At 39.8% G+C, this 24,099-nt stretch overlaps 1 protein-coding gene across 1 annotated transcript in view; it reads right to left on the reverse strand.

The window, feature by feature from the left end:
* Window positions 1-13,980, reverse strand: part of LOC131680448 (protein lozenge) — a 160,699-nt gene extending 146,719 nt beyond the window's left edge. Inside the window, exon 1 of the mRNA XM_058961164.1 lies at window positions 13,509-13,980. The gene's annotated coding sequence lies outside the window, so the exon portion shown is untranslated. The remainder of the gene's footprint in view (window positions 1-13,508) is intronic.
* Window positions 13,981-24,099: the final 10,119 nt, after the last annotated feature.

Below are 24,099 nucleotides of genomic sequence, written 5' to 3' on the forward strand. Positions count from 1 at the left end.
CTTCAATTCGATTCTTTGTTGATAAATGGCCCGTACCAAACAAACCGCTCGTAAGTCCACCAGAGGAAAGCCTCCCCGCAAACAGTAAGCAACGAAGGTCGTGTAAAAGTACCCCAGTAACGGTTGGCGTTAGGAAGCCTCATCACTACTGAACAGAAACTGTCGCCCTGCGAGAAATTCACAGCTATCAGCAATCGAGCAGGCCTAAATTGTAACCCAAAATAAACCACAAACCAACAAGTTCTTTTCAGGACCAGCCAATTATATTCCAGTAAGATATAAATGAAATTTTCGTTTTCCATTGCCTTACAACCTCTTTCCTCCCGGCTTGAATTACTATCAATCTTGATGCTGTGCGGCGGGGCACAGGCAGTTTCCATTATAGTGGAAAATTTAGGTCTGTGCGTTTTTCCCAAAAGTTTTTTAACTGTGCTGTTTTCAAGGAAGTTGTAGTTGAATTCAAAATAAAATAGTTTACTTCTATTGTCAGAGGTGGACCTTCCAACGAAAACTAGTCTGGCTCGCTTAGAATCGAATTGTATGGACCAACCACTGCTTTCACAAAATCCGTTATTTTCAGTAATTGTACATTCTACAGAATTAGTCACAACTATTTCCAATCAGCGCAAAAATCCAAGGTTTTCATTCAATACAACAGCAGATTTTCACGTTTGAAAAAACAGGCAGCATTCTGCCCGAAAATTTTGAAACGGAGCACCTATATCGAAACGTTAGAAAACGTTCGATTTGTGTAAATTGAATCATTACACTAAACTGTCTATAAATCACAAATAACGTTTGATTTTGTGCCATTCTCGTGAAAGCGAGGGTATTGTTCACAAGTGGCTCACTTACCATCCAACGCTCTTGACAAGCTGATGCTTGTAATAACAAAACTTCAATTTCATTCTTTGTCGATAAATTGATGGCCTTGAAAAGGGCCTTTTGTTTGGGCAGTGTTCGAAATTTACTTGGTGCTGGTGTATATGGTAACAGTTTTGGTTTCATCGAAGACGGCGTGCTTGGCCAACTCTTCTGACAGCAGCAAACGGACGGCGGTTTGAATTTTGCGGGCGATGCTGGAAACGAACTGAGCGTGAGCAACAGCATGCTGAGTTTTTATACCTGACTACAGCACAAAGTAAGCTCGTCCTTTTTTGTGTTTTCCTCAATATGTGTTCTTCGTAGCTCCACACCTTTGTTGGCCGACCACATATTTTTGATAAAGAACAAAATTGAAATTGTGTTTCCACTACGGAGATTATCGAACACTCAGGGTAAAGAGAGTAATGTAATACGACACCTTGGTAAAATGTTTGAGAATTGAAACCTTTTTTGAATGCGCCTAGTAAAAATGTTTTCCACTTCACTCCAGTTTGTTTCTGACCATATTTGCAATTTGCGTACTGAAATAAATCATAATTTAGGGTTTAACATAAATTTCTCTCCAGGGAGAAACAGTCCATGAAACAGAAAATGCAAACTTATTCTTTGAAATGATTTTGGTGGCCCTGAAAAGGGCCTTTTTTATAATGATACAAGTGAGTTCTACCTTTTCAACTTTCAAATCCATACAAAGTGCGTCCCTGCCGCTTCAGAGTATAGACGACATTCATTGCCGTTTTGCGCTTGGCGTGTTCAGTGTAGGTCACGGCATCTCGGATGACATTTTCTTGCACACCATCATCATTCGTAGATTAAATCGAAGATGCATTTTACACCACCTCGACGAGCTAGACGCCGAATGGCGGATTTGGTGATTCCCTGCATTTTATCACGAAGAACCTTGCAATGACGCTTGGTACGGGAACGCAAACATGATACCGCTCATTGTACCGTCCGGACGAGCATGTTGCTCGTGTGGTAAGCGAGCACCCACTGATACAAAACAAGCTCGCGTGACCTGTATATATAACATTCCCGTATGTAATGAAACGCTTACATGCTCCTTTTTGACGGCTCTGCGTGGGATATGCTGGCAAATTGCGCATTTTCCTAGCTGTTTTCTGAAAATCCTTGTTTTGGTTTATTTATAGTAGTCGCAGTAATTCCGAAATTTAATACGAAATACGTGCACAAATTTCCGATCAGATAGTGCAAAAATATTGCGATTTCGTCCAGTAGAACGGAAGATATTCGCATTTCAAATCTGGGAAAATTTCTCAACTGAAATTTTTGAAACGGGACCCCATATTGAAACGTTAGAAGTATTCTACTTCAAAAAGTCTCATTTGATCATACTTGCCTCGGTGATCAAAGATACCCCGTTTTACGGTACTCAAAGTAATATATGTGTTTTTTTCGAATGAAAAAGCAGTCCAGAAGATCTTTTTTCATGTTGCTATGAATTCACGAAAATACAAACGAAAAAGAGACTTTTCGAATCGGAAAACATCACGATGAATCTGTATCTCTTGACGATTTTTAAACCAAACCTAAACCTAAACTTTAAAAACTTTAAAGGGTAATATTTCCGCCAACATTTTTTTTTTTCGTGATGTTCATCTGGATTTGATTTTATATTCGCAAATACCACCTTGAAATAGATTTTCCATTGATATTGTAATGGTATCTATTTTGGGTGCCCCGTTTGGGAAATTTTGACGTTAGTCATAACTATCCGGTCTCTAGGTTGGCAAACTGGCTCGTACCCAACGAGCTCGAATGGTCGTTATCAGCTCATAAGTACATCATCTTTGATCATTTAATCGTCTCGCTAGATATCGTCAGATATCATCTCAAATCTACGAACTGGGACCTCTACGAAGAGGGAGTGACAAGCAAACTCACTCATAGTAGCAGCCTACCAAAGGGCTTGTTCGTTTCGAGTTATGCGTGCTTCTAGAGGAACGCCTTGGTAAAATGCCGAACCTGCTAGATTTAAAAAGTTTTGCAGAAGAGCTTGGAAAGAAGTTTAGTTTATTTATTTATTTATTTATTTATTTGTTGTAGCGTTACCAACAGACCCCTTGGCCCCAATGGTGTTGTTTAACCTAATTACATTTAAGGATGGATAATATTTTAGCTTCTATCGAATTCCTCGTTAAGTGGAAGTCAAAGACCGTCACCACACTGTTAATGTTACGCTGAAGTTCGGTAACAGCGCTCTGACGACCATGGTTGGTTCTCTTGAATGGTAATCGCAGGAGAGAGTTATTGCGTAGAGCTCGAACGCGGCTTAAAGATCTAGGCGTCCGAGGATTGTAGAGCAATCTATCCTGGCACACAGTAAGTCCGAGACGAATATGGCTCGAGAAAAGTCTCTCCGGATGCCTAGAGTATTAACATGTATTAACCGACAACAGTTTTTGTAGCTCGGCAACTGAAATCTGTTCTACCAAGGAAGATGCGAGGTGTATGAACCGGCATTGAACAGCCTCGATTCTGTCACTGCCGTTCTGGTAGTACGGATTCCAAGCAATAGAACAATATTCTAGTGTTGAGCGAACTAATGCGCAATAGAGCAAATCAGGAATCGGTAGCGACTGGCTCAAATGGCACGTCCACCATTGTGTGGTACAGGCTGAAGTACTAAGACAGTGTAACGTATGCTGAACATGAAATGGCCACTCTGTACGCGTGCACACATTCAGGAATGCGAGATCAACACGCTGATCGCCATTACAACATCCTCTTTCGGCTTCCAACTTTCAAGCAAGTAAGACGTGCGAAAGCACAGTTTGCTGGGTGGTCCCTTTTTCGGTACCGATGGGAGAATACACAATCATGTTGATCGAAGATTGGTGCCTTGCCGTGATTTGTCTTTCATCATTTCCCTGATGGCAAGGATTGGGGAAAATGGTAAGGTTAGGGATAAGAAAAACTTCGACACAGAGAACATAGACAATAAGGAAGTATTCTTCAGAGATATTGTTATTCAAATTCGGTTTTAACGGATTTAGGTTTATAAACATTCGCTGTCACTTTTTGGAAGCCAGAGTTCAGCATATAACTTCGCCAGAAATTCCAGAGATCGGTCGTCGATACTGCAAAAATACTACTGTATTTTCTTTATTATCGACTTAGAACTTCCCGCGAACAAGGATTATGGAAATCTAGCCATATCAAAACATCAGTACTCTTCAAACATTCCTTAGGATTCCACGGAATGTAAAGGAATACCTTATTCTGGTGAAGAGTATATGGTTCGACAATAAAACGGAAGTCCAATACCCTCCACTTATCTCCTCCAATTTTTGGTTCAGACAGGTGTAGCTTTATTCGTTATCCGGAGAGAACCAAACAATACCACACTTTAAGGGGATCTCTTATATAATTATAATGCAAATAGTACCCAATGTTTAATTTTTTTTTTGAAACGGTAAAATGACTTAGACATGTGCGCTATTCTGCAAACTGTTTATTAAGGTTTCATCTATAAAATAAAAATTTTCGAATGTAAGCTGTCAAAAATGGCGGCTTTCTCGGAACAAGATTTTTTTCGAATTTGCGAGCATTTTCGTTTTTGAACCAATCAACTTCGGGTTTTGCCCACCTAAAAGAAATCAACATTCTCGAGCGCTGTAACCTACAAAATCGCAATATTTTGATCATTAACGATTTTTTACAGCCGACAAAAGTGGACAAATCATACGAAAAAACGACACTTTATTTTTAAGTGTCCGCCATTTTGTTTCTATATCGAATTTTTTCATGTTTTTTAGGTTGGACCGCCTCTACGGAATGTAATATTCAAGGTCGTTTTGGTTTGCTGCTTGTAGACTACGAATTACGACCTGTATCGTGCCCGCAGATGAGGTCAGTTTTCAAAACATCTTTTGCTGGAGCCGCCATTTTGGACGGCATTTTTGACACCTTACACTCGAAATCAAAAATGTTATCCAGTTTTTAAGGGATTAGAAAGAGCACGCTTCTCGCAACTGTTAGTATTCACATCTGATGTTGTGTGAAAGGACTCAATTCGCCGAAAATCCGAAAAGGACTGGAAATGATTTGCACGAATTAACAGTTTGATCAAAAAGAGTGAAAATTTACATTCTAGCAAAGTCCACATAATTAAATCCAATTTTGTACTACCACTTATTCAAAATTTAATTAGTACACGGTAGAACCGCAAGAGAAAGCTACATCTAGACCTTTAAATGATCAATTACGATGTACTTATGATCAGATAACGACGGTTCGAGCTCGTTGGGTACGAGCCAATTCGCCAACTCCTACTTAATACCGTTAAAGCAGAGGGTTAGATCTAACACCTCTTCCCTGCCAGATCGTGCAAATATTGGGCGATTTCCTACATTAAGTACGTACAGATTTGTACTACTTAACCCTCCGAAAGTCGCGCAAATGGCCCACTGAACTAGCAGCCGCTGGTGCGCTAAGACGACTTCGCTAGACTTTCAGAGCAGCGAGCACTAAGTGCACTAACCCATTTCTGCTACAGTATGATACAATCCTTTTGAAATCATCAGAAGACGAACACAAATATCGCGAGTTGTGAGGTCGGATAAAAGACATGCATCAATAACATTATTCGCAAGTATACACGAGACATTTCATGTGGATTTGCCATGCCATTTTTGTTGAAAGCTACGAAGACATGGAAGTTTCCTCTATGAAAATAAGGTTCTTCCACTAACGTTATGGAAGTTTCCTAGTTACTGTACGATAGTACAGTAACTAGGGAATTCCTAGTTAGATAGATTCCTAGTTACTGTACGTTTATGCTGAAGATTAATTTGTACTACTCCAACCATTATCGATTACAGCACTGCACATGTTATCATCAGCATTTATTGTACCGCCCCTTGAAGATACCAAACACGTTGGCTTATAGCGAATCATGAAATGGGTATTAGGGGCATGACCAACATTTGAATCCCACGATTTGCGAAGAAACAAACGTCCTCTATGTCAGATATTTGCTAAGGCCATACGCGAGTGGCATAATTTAATCAGGCCAGCCATTCAGTCCTCTGCACGGACAAATACCTCGACTTGAAGACTCGTGTGTTCAGTCGCCTCATACGACATGGGAGCAGGCACCTAGTGGATCAATAGTTGGCTGAGATACTGCAACACACCGGATGCCACACGTCCTCTTGTTTGGTGTCGTCCTGAGAAAGATAATAGACTGCTATCAACTTCCTAGTGGTCCACAGCCACATCTGTTGTTAGTTGCCTCTTACATCATGGGAACAGAAACCAGTGGGTCAATTTTGAACTGAAATACTTCGAGAGTTTTCAGCCTGCCGTATACCACACGGGTGGATTCTGTGAATGCCGTTTTCGTAGTACAGATTTCAAACAACAGAACAATAGCGAACCAATGCGCAATAGAACGATTTTAAACAGTTTACGTCCCTAGAGTTTTTCGCTATTCGGAAGGTGAACCGAAGCTGCCTTGATGCCTTAACCACGATGTATGAAGTATGTGGTTTGAACGTTAGTACAGAATCCATGATTAATCCGAGATCCTTGACATGAGAGTGTCTTGGAATGCTCGAGTCGAAGAAATGGTAGGTAAATTGAGTCGGATGGTGTATCCGCCTGAAGGTAACGATTGAGCATTTATTCGGGTTTAAAACCATTCAGTTTAGATCACACCACGTACTATCTCGTATTTGACGAAAAAAAATCATGTCGTCGGCGAAAGAAACGGTCCTTGTAATTTGATATTGACGTCATTAAAGCAGAGGAGGAATATTACTGGACCTAGATGGCGTCCTTGTGGGATGCCGAATGTAGCGAGGAATGGTACAGTTAGACAATCGTTAATGCTGATTCAGAGTTGCCTTCCATCGAGGTAGAAACGAAACCAGCGCAGAAGTTGTCCATGAATACCGAGTTTGTCCAGCTTCGCTATTGCGATATCACGGTTGATTTTGTCGAAGGTCGCAGATAGATCCATGTAGATAGCATCGGTCTGCAATCCGTCTGCGAATCCATCGAGTACACAGGTTGGTCGTTGTAGATAGTTTAGGCAAAAAACCGTGTTGATCGTTTGCAATGTAATGTGAAATTCCCCGATAATTATTAATGTTGGATTTGTTTTTTTTGGGAACTGGAAACATGTACGCTACTTTTCAGCAGGAAGGGAATGTTCCAGTAGTAAGTAGTAAGTGAGTGAAGACTCGCGCAAAGTGGTTGAAGATCCCGCTGATGCACTTATTGACAGAAATCGAGGGAACGTCAACTGGGCCCGAGGAATTAGATGCTTTCAGTCTGAAATTTGCTGCAAGAATGGCAGCATTATCGACTCAATTTCGGTTGATGGTTCGTCCTAGAGAAGGAGTCAAATTGGCGGCGGTAGCGACTTGTTGTGATGGAAGGCGCTCGTTGAAAAAAACGCTTGAAAATTTGTGGAGAACAGTTGGCAAATTTCCTTAAAGTTGATGCCCAAAACTCCAACATAGAAGATGGTAAACCGGATTCTTTTCGCTGCTCGTTCACCTACTCCCAGTATGACTTGGGCTTAGATTTCAGTTGACGCTCGACGTTTCGCTGGTGTCTAAAAAAGGAGTGTCTGCTCTGCTGTTTGTATTGTAGTTTCGTAATGTGTTGAAATGGCATTGTCTTATGTATTGAGAATTTTCGAAATGCAGCTCGTTTCGCAGTTTTTAATCATCTGAGGACGGTTGAGGGTGTTGATCGGTTTTAATTATTCGTTTTTGCACATGAAAGTCGGTTAGGAAGTTAAAAAAATAAAAAAACGCCATTCGTTCGCATCTTCATTGTTAAAATTTTGACCCCAATTTATATCCAACAGCGTGCTAACGATAGATCTTGTAACGTCTTCAAAGACATCGAATGATGAACCAATCTTCTAACTAGACAGAGCACGCTTGTCGAGTCACGTCTCAGTCAAGGCGATGACGCCAAAACAGCAGCCCGTGGTCGCGAGCAAATAGCTATTCGTTGATGAATTTAAGCCACCAACATTCTGATAGTAGACCTCGATGTTTGTAGAACGATGGATCAGGTTCAGCAGAGAGCGAAGCCATGTTGCCGTTTTGGGCGTGTTTGTTTTTACAATGGAGAAGACATTTACGTACTAGCCCAGTATACATGCTATTAGTATGTGCCAAGCTACCACACGGGGTGCACTGGGGGCGAGTCGGGCTCGAATGGTGACGCTGCCATTAATACCTACTAAACTCCATTGGGCTCCGCCATCGTTCCCCCCAGGGACTACCTCTCGGTATTACTTCTGGGGGGATGGCTGTACTTGATGTACTCATTCACTCTCACTCACGCGTTCATACGTCCTGTATGAGGCTTACTTGGGTGCTCTCTCTATCGCACCTTGATTCACTCTCTAACACTCCACATGAGGCTGACTTTTGTTCTCACCTTTTTCATTCCTTGCGAGGCTTTCTTGGACCCATTATACCCATTATTCTATTACACCCCTGTCGCTCCCCCTGGCATCCCATGTGGGACATTTTTCTTAGGCCCCACTTCTGACATACTATGCGAGGCTTACTTGGGTGCTCACCGTTTTCATACCTTGTGAGGCTGACTTTTGTGCTAGCCTCTACCATACCATGTGAGGCTGACTTTTGTGCTCACCCTTAACATACCGTGTGAGACTGACTTGGATGCTCACCCTTTCACTCCTCTACGACGCCACGAGGCATCGATAGCTAAGTCCCAATATACTACACTACGACCCTCCCATCTTGGCATGAGGCAGTCCACATATACGCTTGCCTTGCTTCGGGGTAGCTGGGTTTACCCCTTACGCGGTTGCCAGTCGCTGCGCCAAACCTGCCTCAGCATGAACAGACCATTCTCTCACTTTTCTGCGCTCGGCCTTTTTCGCTTCAACTAACCAATCACTAGTTAGTCGTGCCCGTCGTCTATTGCTCGGTGCGCCAAATTATCTGTAGCCTACAAGCAATCTGGGTGGTTGCAGTCGAGACTGCGTTCCACTTCTCCACCGCTTGACACATCCGCTGGATAAGGGTATCAGGGGTTGTGTCCCAGCCACAGGCGCCAAGCATTGCTCTTCTTTCGACGAAGGACATACGAACAGTATGTGTTCGGCTGTTTCGTCTACACCTGGGCAGTCAGGGCAGGCTGGGACCTCCGCGTGCCCGAACCTGTGGAGGTACTGTCGGAAACAGCCATGGCCTGACAGGAATTGTGTCAGATGGAAGCGAACTTCCCCATGGGGTCTTCCCACCCAGCTCAATATCAGCTGGTGGGTCCACCTACCTTTCGAGGAGTTATCCAACTCACGCTGCCATCTGGCGACCGAGGTCACCCAGGTGCGCTCGCGGGCTCCTCTATTTCCACGTAGCTCGAAGCACTCCTTATCTTCCCGAATGACCAACCCGACTGGCATCATGCTCGCTATCACGCAGGATGCATTGTGTGATACCGTGCGGTAGGCAGATATCACTCTGAGGCACATCACGCGGTAGGTGTTCTCCAGTTGCTGTAGGTAACTGGTTACCCTCATTGCTCTTGACCATGACGGGCCGCCGTACCTGAGGATAGATACGGCAACGCCTGCCAGTCGACGCTCTCTTGCATGTATAGTCGACGTGGCTGCCGAAGGTCAGCTTGTCGTCTATAATGACTCCGAGAGACTTCAGACTCCGCTGTGAGGCGATCACGACTTCTCCCACATGGATAACTGCATGTTGTGCCGACTTGCGGTTGTTGACGATAACTACCTCCGTCTTATGCTGAGCGAGCTCCAGGCCTCTCGCGCTCATCCATTCCTCCACCGTGTTGATCGCGTGTTCTGCAGTTAGTTAGGATTGACTCCCCGTAGACGTTCAAGGTTATGTCGTCGGCAAAGCCGACGATCTTGACCCCAGGAGTGAACTTCAGTCTCGTTTTGGGCGTTTAGGGAGATCCTTTAGTCAATGTAGGGAGATCCTTTCTATCAATTCAATTCCCAGTATGTGTTGAACCCGGATGGCGCGATGTGGAGAGCAAAAACAGGACGGTAGTAGCTTGCGGCGGGAGTCAGATGATGAGCTAGAATCGTGAATCGGTTCAACCGTTATATCGTTAAAATTTGTATAATACCTCCGAGAAAGACGGCTTAGAAAGACCCTTTCTCCATACACACTCCATCACGGTAGTTTGGGTGAACTCTAACTTTGAAGGATATGAAGCTCAAAGCACTGACATTTATGCCTTTTAACAAGCGAAATAACCTTTATCTACCCGTTGCAATCTAGTCATTTGTATATTTTTTTTCAACAGTCTCCTTGCTGACACTGGGATGAAAGCGGGAAAGATACAACCAGAGTAACGACGTGGGAGGTGGGACCGTAACAATGTTACTATTATCGATTAGCTTTCGACCACCAACAAGAATATTGCTCGGACCAGCACCATCTTCGCGACGACTTTTCTGAGGTCGACGAGAGGTACGTGAATTTGGTCGGACTGGAGTAGCCGTTGAAACCTTTCTAGCCAGGCGCGTTATTTTTGGATATTTAGTTCAGCACAGACGTCATCAGTTTTCCCAGCGATAACGCATCCAAGCAAAGAAACGGTGTCGAGAAAGCGAGCAAACTTCATTAGCTTGACACATACATTGCACATCCAAAATAAATTTGGGTTTTCCGTAAGATTTTTAAGAACTGCTTGTTAAGTTGTTTCCCTCATTGTATGTGCACAACATTTTTGCATAAGCCCATGCATTCAATAAAGTCGTCGTCCGATTTGACGGTTTTTGCGCAGTGATCACATGCACTTGCCATAATGCGTGCCGATCTGAAAATGCAGACAATGAGGTATAGATAGCGTTGCGGGCGTCGGAGAGCCGTTCCATTGGCAATTCTACGTTGAAACCGCTCGCAGATAGCGCTGGAAGGAAAGTGTTGCTGATTTTATTCTGTTCTGTCATAGTGCATATATTTTCTGTAAACATTGGTAAAAAATGACTTTTAAACACCAAATTACCGATCAATTTGTTGATAATTGTTTATGAAAATGAAGGAAAACCATTATTTTATAAGATGATGAGTAAACATCTTGCGAAAAGAGTGTAAAACATAGTGGTTTCTAATATTATTCGCAGAGCTATATGCGCGCTGTTTCGAAATGTAATTTGTTGAGCACCGTAGCCGCCGAAACAGCATTTCCCGTTCGTCCTAAGTTAAGCTAAACTTTCATGAGATGGTGTAAATTAATGAAACTCTCCAGATCAGGCGAGGAAAGAATATATCCGGCTAATAGGAAAGTGTCAGCTTTGTATCGTGCACAGCCGATCCTTCTCTCCGATAGTCTTCACTGAATCTCCTACGTAGTTCAAAATATGAAGGAGTTTGACATTGGTACTGATTGTGTCTCGGTTTCGAGTTGGAACTTTATTTATGGAACGATTTTTTATAACCACAATAATACCCCGATTACATTTCGAAGAAATGTATGAGTGAAATAGTTGCAAATGGCTGTAATTTCAGAATAATTGCAAATAAAACTAAATTTCTTACTCGTTTCATTCATATTTTGGCAGTGGTTAGCTTTTTCCGAGAAGATAATGAAGATTTTGTTGTAAGCTACGACTCACTCACGGGTGAAAAAAAGCAAACTGTATCACTTTGCCAGTTCATGTGCTGAATCATAGGTGTCGCATGACTAATTTTGGTTTTACCGCAAATCGCCAATGGCAAACAAACTTGAACAACAATAGCATGGCAGTTTGCTGTTGGCACCTGTTAACCACTAGAAAATGCCCTGTTAAAAACATATTGAATCACCTTGTATATGCGAAACGGATTCAAATAACTGCACAAAAATCTCTCGGTGTCACTCAGTGAAGGATGTAATTCATTCCGTTACTCTACGCTGAACAACACAAGGGATGAGCCAAATAATTGTCACCAGAATCACAATACCTTCTCCACAAGAATCCAAAAAGAATACCTCGACATTCGCCTTATCATCACGCAACAGCTACAAATCATCAACGATTTCTAGAGAAAATGTTCAATAGGACGTAAGTAACAATGAGAGATTCTCTTTGGGGTCTTTCTCTTCTCTTCATTACTCGGCCATTTCAGCATTTACTACTCTACTCTTTGCATAATATTCTAGTAAAAACCGTCGGTTTTCGATATGTACTGGAAAATTAGTACAAAGTGTTGTAATGACGTCGTAATAAACGAAAGAGAAAGTAAACAAAGAGAGGCTCTCAATGTTACTTACGTCCTATTGAAAATTTTCTCTAGATTTGGTGAAGTTGAAGTATGCAATTTTACTAAAACTACTTTGAACGATGTAGTGGAATAGTTTTTTTCCCAATAGTGATGAAGAAGCGTTTTACATTTTCCTTATTTTGCATATAAAATTCGAAACACTTGGTAGATTAATCTTGGAAGGGTCGGCCGAAATAAATCTGAACTCAAATAGTGGTAAAAGTCTTACTTACATATTAGAAAATATTTCAAAGAAAATTGAAAGCTGTGCTAAAAGAAATAAAATTGTCCATCGTCTTACCAGGCCCGGAGAAATTGACTTAAAATCCGGAAACCGCCCCAAAAAACCGTCTCCGGGTCAAACTCGCGAGTGGCACCCTCAGACACTGATTTACTGATAATGCAAATTCCAGACACTATTTTTAGCCAAATAAAGCAACTATACGAACAGAATAACATTATTTATGTTACTAATAATATTTTGAATTATTAATCATCAATTTATGTGATCTATTGTGGATACGTTGCATTTCAATAAATTTGTCTTGATTAGCTAAAATTAGATTTATGGCATTTTAAACCATTTGTTTGTACAGTAAATATGAGCTCAATTTGATTTTTTATAATTACTACTCATACCGGCTGGTATGAACAGAGCAACCCTGAAATCCGCACTGCTCCTGACGTCGCGACGTGAACGTGTGGATAGCAATAGCATTTTCTATTCTTGCAAATTGGCATGATAATTACAATATTCATTAAATAGTTTACTTGTTCACATAATCAGGTTTGTTTGCTATTATTTTATTTTGGTTTAGTACTTCCAACTTACTTCTGTTTTCTTAGAGCAAAACGTCTCAGAAACAGGAAGTATGCAAAAATAGAGAAGCAAATTACAAGATCAACTTTCTCCCAGTTTGATCTGAAGTACTTGCACGATTATAGGTGTGTTGTAATAAGCCAATTGTTTCTTAGAAGTTAAACAACAATGCACACAACAATATATTTCATACAATGAGTTACTCAAGCCACCTAAGAAAGCTATATTTCATGCGAAGGATCACGATATATTGGTTTATATTCATCTATTAATTTCAATACACTCGAAATATTAAGATAAAATTAAAACCCAAAATTCTAGTAGTCAATATCACCTTGCCAATTAGTCACACGGAAATATTTGGGTAGACATTAGTCGCACGTTTTGCACAACATTAGCATCAACAATCATCATAAATATTATCGAATAGTAGGTGTGACTCAGACGGTAGAGCTGACGTTCCCAATTAACCCTTTGTGCGACAGTAGGCAAGCATTCACGCAAATTTAGTACAAATTCGGCTACTGGTTTAACCCAGGATAAGGGTTTCATATTCATACCACGCCTTGGACAATTTTTCACTGCTTTGTACACATTCTCACTATCTCATGCTATCAAATTTTCACTTAAATCCATTGTTTCAGTTGCTTCGCATGTCAACGCACAAACCCGTCACAACTAACCGAAAGCTTGCGGTCGTACCCACGGAAGTCAAACCGTATTAACTTCCCCACCAGACCAAAGATAGCTTTCTCCACAGTCTTTGGTGGGGCCTTCGATCGATCGATCACAGTTCAAGTTCAGGATAACCGCATTCAGGCTGGCGGGTGCGTTCCCCTGCACCACCCCCGCATACACTGTTCCGCACAAAAAAATCAGCACTGCACTTCACTTCTTCGGATAAAACCGCGCATCAAACCGCGAATGGACACACCGAACCGTTCTTTAAGGTATAGGGCAGGGCTCAGCAGCAGTAGCAGTAGTAGGGAGCTTCAGAGCTTGAACTTGAGCTGTGAGAATCGTCTCGCTACGTCCAGCAACAACCGAGAACTGATGAATGGGAAAAGACACAAAGCGTACGCAACCACAAAATCCTCGCCCCCAATAACGAGAAGAAGTGGTTTGTGCTGTGCCTGTAGCTTTGGCTCGCTGTACCCCGATGTGGGAATGAGCGAGAGCACGAATGTGTTCATTTACTGCGTTCGATCGCATTTACTCCGCTGTCTTTTGAAGATTTCGAGTGCTTTGATCCGAGCAGAAGCACACCGGTGAACCCGAGTGGGGGCTGGTAGGTTGGCTCTGGCTCAGTAGACGGGGAAGTGTCATCTGTTTATGTTCATTCAACAGCACATGCTTTCCGAAAAAGCAGCTGATTAAATGAACGAATGAATGCAAAGCCGTTGCCGGTTGCCGGTAAGCACTAGTGATAATGATAAATATATGTGAATAAAGGGGGATTGTGATTGCAATGTGTGGGTGTTAGTTAGTGTTTACTCTACAAGTAACAAAATGTGCACAAATGCTGGAAATCCCATCACTCTTCTACTGAGAATGCTGGAAATTTTGGTAGCTTTCAAATAACCCACCTGGCGAGTGGTTCGTTTCTACACACTTCGGATGAATTTACATTTAGAGCATGCAAATGTAAGTGGCACGCACAATTCTTCAGTTTATTATTCAGTCGAGTTTTTTTATTATTTTATTTACTATGTTTACACAATATTTTTTACATGGCTGTATTTGCTAAATCTTATTCTAAGACGGAGAAGCACGTTGTGAAGTTGTATAGTGTGCGCTTCACTGAACTACATTGTAGAACCGATTTCATCAGCCCGCGATTTCGTCAGCATCGCATGAAAATTGATAGTCAGTACTTTGATGGGCTCTAGTAGACAAATCAAGATGAATTCGAGTAAATCCTTTCTTGAGAATATTTTTCTTATCTCAGAAATACGCAAACATAAAAATGTCAATTTTTTAACGAAAATTTAAACTAAATATTCAGAAAGGGTTATAAAGCTATATCTAGAGATTAATGAAGAATATTATAGGAGCTTCTGTTTATGAAAAAGAAAGAAAAAATATGTGTCCCGATTTTGGCAATATCTCCGTTTTATCAGCCTAAAATTCACCAAGGGGCTGATAAAAACTGGTCTCCACTGTATCATAGAAATGTGCACTAGAATTCTCAGAAAAAATACGAATTTTTGAAAACTTAATTTGTTCACCTCTGAGTCCGTTTCTAACCCCACCAGGAGTGTTTGTTCTACATTTCAGCCAAATCGGACAAGTCTAGCTATCGGATCAACATGTTCGAAGTTTGTATGAGATTTTACGGCAATTTGCATGTAGAAAGCACACTAACTTGCATTTGCACCGTTTGGTAGCGCTGTATGCACATGATGTCTTTTTTACTCGATTAAAGAAAATAATCGATTAACTTCTAAAATAATCGAAAAATCAATAATCGATTATAAGCTTACGATATAATCGAGTAAATCAATTGCTGATATCAATGAATCGACAATATAATTCAACGTTAAATATGAAAATCGCAGAACAAAAATTACAAGCGTCCTCCAAACTTCAAAATGTACCTTTTTTTGTTGGCAAACTAAGATTTCCCACCTAATCGATTAGTGATCTTAATCGATTATCTTGATCGATTAATCGAATCAATTAATCAAGCTCTCGAAAATTACTCGCTTAACGGATAATCGATTATTTGCAAAAAATCAGACATCTCTATGCATCAGTTTATCACTGCAGGTGAAAATAAAGGAAATAATTGTATTGCCTACAACTTAGTCGAAAACTCCCTTAGGAAAAGTTAATAAACTAGTGATGCCTGAGTCATGTTTACATAACACGTGGTGGTGAATCAGTAGTCAATTCCCACTAACTTAATTTTTTTTTGCGAAATAACGGTCTTACACTGATAATATAAATTCGTAAATAAAATGAAATTGATCATACAATACACGAATTCATTCGTCGTTTTCTGCAACGAAGTATTTTCTTGCTTTCTAAATAGTAGGTTTCGTGCATTTTATGAACAAGAATGGCCGCTTGGTGAACGAAATCTTTCGTAAATTTTACACGTTTAATGTATACTGCACGAATGTTATCGTTGATAACGACATTATTTTTCGTGAATGAAACGAAATGTTTTGTTTATTTTAATAAACGTCTATGTATATTACGAACAATTCCGTTGATCGCACGAATTCATTTCGTTCATCTAAGAGAAGTTTTCGTATTTAATAGCATATTCTTTTGACATTGCTCCGGCAGAGAAAAACTCAAAATTATTCATACAAAACCATCGATTTGCGATGGCTCAACTGAATCCGTACTGCTCCAGATTCTGGATCAACTAGAAGCGGAAGAGGTTTAGAAAATCTTCCTGAACCCGGCGGACACGGATAAGGCTACTAAATAGTCAGACCGAGACCGTCGTGATCATCAACAATTATCTGACGTATAGCAACAATGACTCCATATTGAAGCTCTATTGATGTTGACGGTTCGACGAATGGTGCTCGTAAATATTATAAAGATATTCGTATATAGCAGCGAACAATTCGTTTGCCGAACGAAGCTGTTTCGTAATAAGCCAACGAAAGTCGTTTCGTGGTTTTCACGAAAAACTCGTAATAAAAAATAAATGTGTTTCAATAGAACTACGAACGATTAATTATATGTACGAAAAATTCGTATATTTTATGAAAATTATCTGTACGAAACTAATGCATAGCGATTTACGAATATATTCTATCAGTGTAGTATGTTTGATAATTTCCACTAAATAGTGTGAATACATAACGAAGCTACCCGGTACACGAAAAGGCGGCTAGGCGGATTAAACTAGCGATCGGTAGGCTATTGAAACTTTGGAACTCCATCCGCCGTAACTTGCCGTTTACTGTAAAAGTAGTGTAGGTATGTCGAGGATCTAAATGGGAATATTTTAACAGCTTCGGTTTATTAAAATTTTGCCCCTATTTCAGCCTAAAATAAACCACGGGGCTGATAAAGACAGGTTATTACTGTAGTATTTTATAAGATTATTTATAATATGTGTATTCAATTTAACTTTCGAGTCAGTGTCGTGGGTCTTACGTTTGCTGTGTTAAGGAGTTCGTCTGGTTCTAAACACGAATTTCGAGCATTTCTTCCAGGATGGATTACAAGGAAACCACTCACGATATTTTATACCGGTTTTTTATTTGGTTACTCAACTCTTTTTTGTACAATTTTGAAATTTAAAGTATTTATTTATGTACAATCTTGACATTGAAATGCTTATTAGCGCGAATCCGAAAAAAATGCACCCGATTTTGTGGCAAGTTTTCTCCGGTTCGAATGGTTTAAGGGGTTATATACAAAGTTGGAAAAAACATCTAAAAAAGATTATTGAATACATACCTTGGAAAAATTTCTGTGCGAAATTTCATCCAGATCGGAGCGCTAGATTTTAAATTACAGAAGTTTGCAGCGCGCTGGTTCTTCCACGATTGAAGTTAACCCTTCAGAAGTCGCGCATATGGCTCACTGAACGAGCAACCGCTGATGCTCTAAGACGATTTCGTTTGCTTTTCAGAGCAGCGTGCACTCGGTGCACTAGCGCGACTACCGGAAGGTTAACACAAAACTTTAAATGCAATTATTTCAGAATGAAGTTTTTTGAAAAGTACCGTTGCGGTGAACGTGATATCTCAAAAACTGTTCATCCGTTATACATTTTTGTATATGTTTGTATTTACATTCTTGTGTACTTGAACGGTTCCATTTTCATCGGAAAAATTTCGATTCTTTACTTCAAAACTTTGAACATAGCAAAACTCAATTTTTTGGTCAACATGTTTTTTTGCAAGAACAAAAATTTATTGGGAAATCGATCCTTGCAAGTACACCACAGTATATTTTTCTTTAATAATCTTTTTAGTTTTTAGATTTCAGTTAAGCGGTTCGGCTTGGAGAGCGTTCACCTTAAACCTCTGACATAACTCCGACAACCTTGATTTGCAAGAGTGCTATCAACGAACTGTCTTTTGCTTTTTCAAATAAAAATTGCATAGAACGCTTTAAAAAAATCGCGAGCTTAGCTTTGCATGATCTGGCGTAGAAGAGGTGTTATATATAACTCTCTGCTCTGACGGTATTACGAATTACTGGCTCGTACTCAACTGGTTCTAACCGTCGTTATCTAGTCATAAGTACATCGTCTTTGATCATTTAAACGTCTACACGTAGCCACCTCTTGCAGCTCTACTGTGTAATAATTCAATTTTAAGTAAGTGAAAGTACACAATTGCATTTGATTGTGTGGACCCACTCTTTTTGGTCGAACCGTTGATGCGTGTATTATTTCCACTCCTTTGCCGACTTTCGGTGAATCGAAAATTAAATCACTTTCCACAACATCAGGTGCGAATATTGTCAACTGTGAGAAGTGTGCTTTTTCTAATCCTTTAAAAATAGGTTAAAATGTTGATAAGAACCAAAGAAAAAAGCACAATCGCAGAGGTGCTCTCTCGAACAATACTTCGGTAAATTATTGTATGCGAGCAAGGTTGGAAAAAGTTCACTTTTCGATTTCACTTAAAGATGATCTGTTAAAAGATCTTCACGGGTGTCTCTTTTCAATATCTCCTAACTCTTTCATCCGCAGTTCAAGTGGATTTGGCTTAAGGTATGATATTATTTAGTTCTCTCCGGATAGCGAACAAAGCTGTACCTGGCTGATACAGAAATTGCAATTGTTTCCGTTTTATTGTCGAACCATATAGCCTTCACCATAATAAAATACACTCTGGTATTTTTTCGTGAAAAAACCGTGTGAATTTAAAAATCCGCGTAAAAAACTTTTTCTTGTCGATTTGGTTTCTTCCGCAATGTTTTAGTACCCACAATAATTCACGCAGTACGAGCGACCACTGCAATAACATAGCAAAGATAATGCCCTATACCTATTGTATCCACATACCGGAAAAATAGGCATATTTCGGGATTTTTTCTAGACGCAATAAAGAAGTGAATCGAGATCTTGTTAAATGTGCAATATAGTACTAACTTTATAGTTGTGGTGCATAGAAATATTTTTAAAGTAATTTTGCCACAAGACAGCAACTGTGCAGCCTTTTCCAGTAGAAGCCACTTTGGGGAAGGGTCCACGGCCTGAAACCTATCTCCCGTAATTTTTAAGTTGTATTTTGAACAATTTTGTAGAAAATACGATATACATACTGTAGATTTACTTTTTGAGCTGAAATCGTTCTTTGGCAGTTCAACCTCAAAATTAGTTATTTTTAACTTTTCCGTATTGTAATCGTAATTGCGCAACTGAATATGTTCTACGTACTTATAGGTGCGTGTAAAATATAACATTTTGTTAACAGCTAATAATGTATATAAGCTAAAAATAATATAAGTACATTTTATGTTATAATCTGTGATACATGGATGGTCACCCAAGCAATGGGTCTCATTATATCCTGTTTTTAAGAAATATTTAATTTATTATTTAAATAGAGAAAGAGAGAAATTCCGCCGACGAGAAACTCTCAGTACCAGGAACGAATATGGACAAAAATGATAGGAACCTTACGAAGATAGTTGTAAAGAGATTTAAGTCGTTATGTTCGGCATCTCTGGATCTGTTCGCGTCTCGACAGGTAACAATATTTGCAGCTGACCTGAATAGGTCAGTTATGCCACGATGGTTGGACAATAAGCAAGAAATAAAATCAATGCAAAACGCGAACGATTAATGCAAAATGAAAAGAGCAAGAGCACAATTCATCCTGAAGTAATACCAAATGGTGGTCCCGGAAGGATGAGGATTGAGAGGAACAAGAGATTTAGGTTTAGTCGTGTAATACATCTAATCACCTATCTCTAGCTCATTCAAATTAACTACCTCGGCTCGGTACACGCCTTAGCGAAACCGTCCATATAGTTCGCATGTGTCGTGAACGCCGAGAAACACCCAGCTAAAGCAAAATATATTCAATTGTTTATTGATAGAACCTTTCGCTTTACAAGCGTTTTTCCCTACGTCCAGTGCTATCTATGGGCACACACCCTCTGCCCGAGTAGCGACCAATTCTAGGTAGCCTTTCTGTCTCTCTCCAATTGGCTTTACTCAGAATAACCAAAAATACAAACATGTCGCGCAACATGCCAGCGCATATAAAATAAGCCTTGGGAATTAATAAAAGAACATTCTTAGTCTTACCTTATACACAGCGAGCAATCCTTACCTTCGAAAAACCAAAGGTAGCCAAAAGCTACCAGATGGCGACCGTGAAAAAGAAAAAGTGAAAACGGTGCAAACCAACAAACGAAAAACTCAGTTGCATGAAATCGAGCAAGAGTGCCACAGAAAAATAGCCTCTAACTGAATAATATACTTGGAAATGTGAACAGGAGTGATAAAAGTTCGTTATAAGGATGTTTACGAGAAGTTAAAGTTGATCCTGAACGTGATCGGTTTGTTGATGTCATTTTTTTTTGAACTATGAATCGAGAAAAGTTCGATTCCGAACAAGTGACGTTTTGAAATAACTGGTTATATCTGGATAAGGACATTCAAGTGTTTGACAGTGGCAACAAATTCAGACTACTGATTGGTGATCGATAAGCATGCAAGTTTGCTTTTGGCAATGAAACAAACGTGTGAAATCATCCACACCGAAGAAGAATTAGTGCCACACAGAGAACTAGTGCCACGTAGAGATTGACTAATCATGACCCAAGGAAACGGAGACACCCGCATAACACCATGAGGAAGTGAAGCAGCTGTACGGCAACAGTTTGGTAACGATGCCTACACACCCGCCACAGGCCCACGAGTTGTTACAAATTAATTCGACACGTAGCAGTACCTCTCCCTACTCGGACGGTTTGGGTGCATGACTGTCGGAGAGTAACGGTGATACTAGCAACAGCAGCAGAATCCGGAGGTAAGAGTTCGATGAACAGAAAACGCTGTTTTCTTTCCAATGCATGAAATACAGATGTCACCGGAGAAGATGTAAATCAAGATTCATTAAAACCTAGGCTAAAATTGTCAAAAAATATATATGTATAAAATCATGGTTAGCACCATACAGTTTTTTTCGCTTGCAAGTATAGATCAAGTTTAGAATGCACATAAATTAGAGATAAAACAGACAAGCAGATAGACAAGTTAACATACGCATTTGTTTTTGCGTGCTCATGCAAAGGTTACGAGAAATAGACTCGCACCTTTGCAGGATACAGCTAAATTTAAATAAGAGCAAGGGCAGGGCTAGAACCCTACAAGGTATTCTAGAGAAAAAGGAAGAAATTTCCGATCTCTATAATGAATACAAAAGCAAATTAAATAAATTAAAACATCGGATATCGCACGAAGAGTGGAACATCGAATGCGATAAGTTTCTAAATTTAAAAACAAAGTACCAAGCATCATTAGAGATCTTGGATACAACAACAATATTAAAGAAAACTACTTTAAAAACTCTAGCTAAAACAGCCATATTTTGCAGACGGCTATCGGCAGGTAAACCAAAAATGCCTGACTTTGATATTAAAACTGCGACAGCCATCGTACAAAAGTACGATGGAACTGCTGACGAGTTGGAGGCATTTATCGACTCGGCTCAGTTACTAAAAGAAATGACATCGGCAGAACATATGCCGATGGCAATAAAATTTCTTAGAACTAGATTAACGGGTAAGGCAAGACTTGGCCTACCCATTAACTTAGTATCAATTGATGCACTTACAGCGGATGTAAAAGCCCGCTGTGCATCAATCAAAACCCCAGATGAAGTTCTCGCTAAATTGAAATTTTCACAACAGCGAGGACCTCTCAACAAATTTTGTGATGAAGTAGAAGAATTAACACTTCAACTGCAAAACACTTATATAGAAAGGCAAATTCCAGGTGATGTAGCAGCTTCAATGGCTACAAAAGCTGGAGTTAATGCCCTAATTCACGGTTTAAAAAACCATGAAACACGTACTATACTTAAAGCAGGAAATTTTTCCTCAATAAAAATAGCCACACAAAAAGTATTGGAGAACTCGGAGCACGAAAGCCACAGCGTACCAAATGCACAAATTATGCATTTCCGGCACCGTCAACACTACGATCGTGTTGACAACACACGAAATTATCGTGGCAATACACGTGTTAGAGATTTTGATAGGCGACGTCCCAATGCACAAACTAACCGATATAACACATATGGTAACATGCAGCACTATACTCCTAATAATACACAAGCTAACCGATTTAGCACAAACGGGAACACGCAGCAATTTTACCAAAACAATAACAGAGGACGAGGAAGAAATAATTCGACTCCTCAGCATAACAATTACCGCAGTAAGCAAGGTCAGGGACGATACCCGATCAGAAACACATAACAAAAATATTTCAAAACTATAACTCGCATTGTTACTTGTTATAAATTTCTGTTATTTTAACTACTAACGAGACCTAATTTATAACACAATATGTTACAAAAAATGTGTTCTGTTATAATCTTGTTATTTCATTCTGATCGGGTATATATATATGTCACTGACTCAACACCAAGCAGCCTACCTGATCAACCAACAGCGGACCTGATCCAACCACCGCCCAACCATCTTTTTTTAGGAAACGGGCAGTCTACACATTAAACGTAGCTGCCTCGAATTTCATAAAGCTCAAATTGAACAATTCGAGCAAGATGTGCACTTTCCTGGTCGACTCAGGAGCTGACATATCACTCATTAAAAGCGAATGTATCTTGCCAGGTACAAGCATAGATACAACTCGCAAATACAAACTAAAAGGGATTATTCCTGGTGAACTGCAGAGCCATGGAATTACCAAATGCATCTTTTACATGCAAGACACACCTATTGAGGGTACTCTGCATATAATTAACGATGATTTTCCTATACCAACCGATGGTATTATTGGAAGAGATTTTTTGGCAACATACCGATGCTCGATAAATTATGATGCATGGTTGCTGTCAATGCATGTACATAACATAAATATAGATATACCTATACACAATAATCTAGGTGGCTCAACCTGGTTACCAGCTAGAGCAGAAACATATAGAATAATTAATAATTTTAATCCAGAAGGAGACGTTGTGTTAATTGCCTCAGAGATCGCTCCTGGAGTATTTAGCAGCAACGCAATTGTAAATAAAGAATCTCCTTATATAAAGATTGTAAATACCAATAACGAACCCGTTTTAATCAAACATTTGTTACCACAATATGAACATTTAACCAATTTTCAATTGGCGACGATCAGCGAAACTGATTCTCGGAATATTAAACGAAATGATGCTCTCCAAGAGGAGCTCAATTTAAAAAAATTTTCGGCATCTGCAAAAGATAGCCTTATTAAATTATGCAATAAGTATAACGATATCTTCCACCTAAAGGACGACACACTATCTGCAAACAATTTCTATAAACAAAAAATACACCTGAGTGACAAATCACCAGTATATATAAAAAATTATAGAAACGCGCATAGCCAGCGTGAAGAAATGTGCCGTCAAGTGGACGACTTAATCAAAAATGATGTGATAGAACCATCTGTTTCTAATTATAATTCACCCATTATGCTTGTTCCAAAGAAAACAACTAGCACAGAAAAGAAATGGAGACTAGTTGTAGATTTTCGGCAACTAAATAAAAAATTACTAGCCGACAAATTTCCTCTACCAAGAATTGACGACATTCTTGACCAACTTGGCAGAGCAAAGTATTTCTCTACTCTAGATCTACAGTCCGGTTTCCACCAAATAGAAATCGAGAAAAAATCTAGAGAATTCACCGCATTCTCCTTACAGGAACGCGGACATTTTCAATTTAAACGATTGCCATTCGGACTCAATATTAGCCCGAATAGCTTTCAACGCATGATGTCAATCGCACTTAGCGGACTAGGTCCCGAGTGCGCATTTCTCTATATTGACGACATCATAGTCATCGGTTGTTCAATCAACCATCATCTCGCAAACTTGGAAAAAGTTTTTCAGAAATTAAGAAACCACAATTTAAAATTAAATCCATCCAAATGTAATTTTTTTCGAGCTGACGTAACTTATTTAGGTCACCACATTTCTGAAAAAGGAATTCAGC

Source organism: Topomyia yanbarensis, chromosome 1 (assembly GCF_030247195.1).
Source record: "Topomyia yanbarensis strain Yona2022 chromosome 1, ASM3024719v1, whole genome shotgun sequence".
NCBI lineage: Eukaryota > Metazoa > Arthropoda > Insecta > Diptera > Culicidae > Topomyia > Topomyia yanbarensis.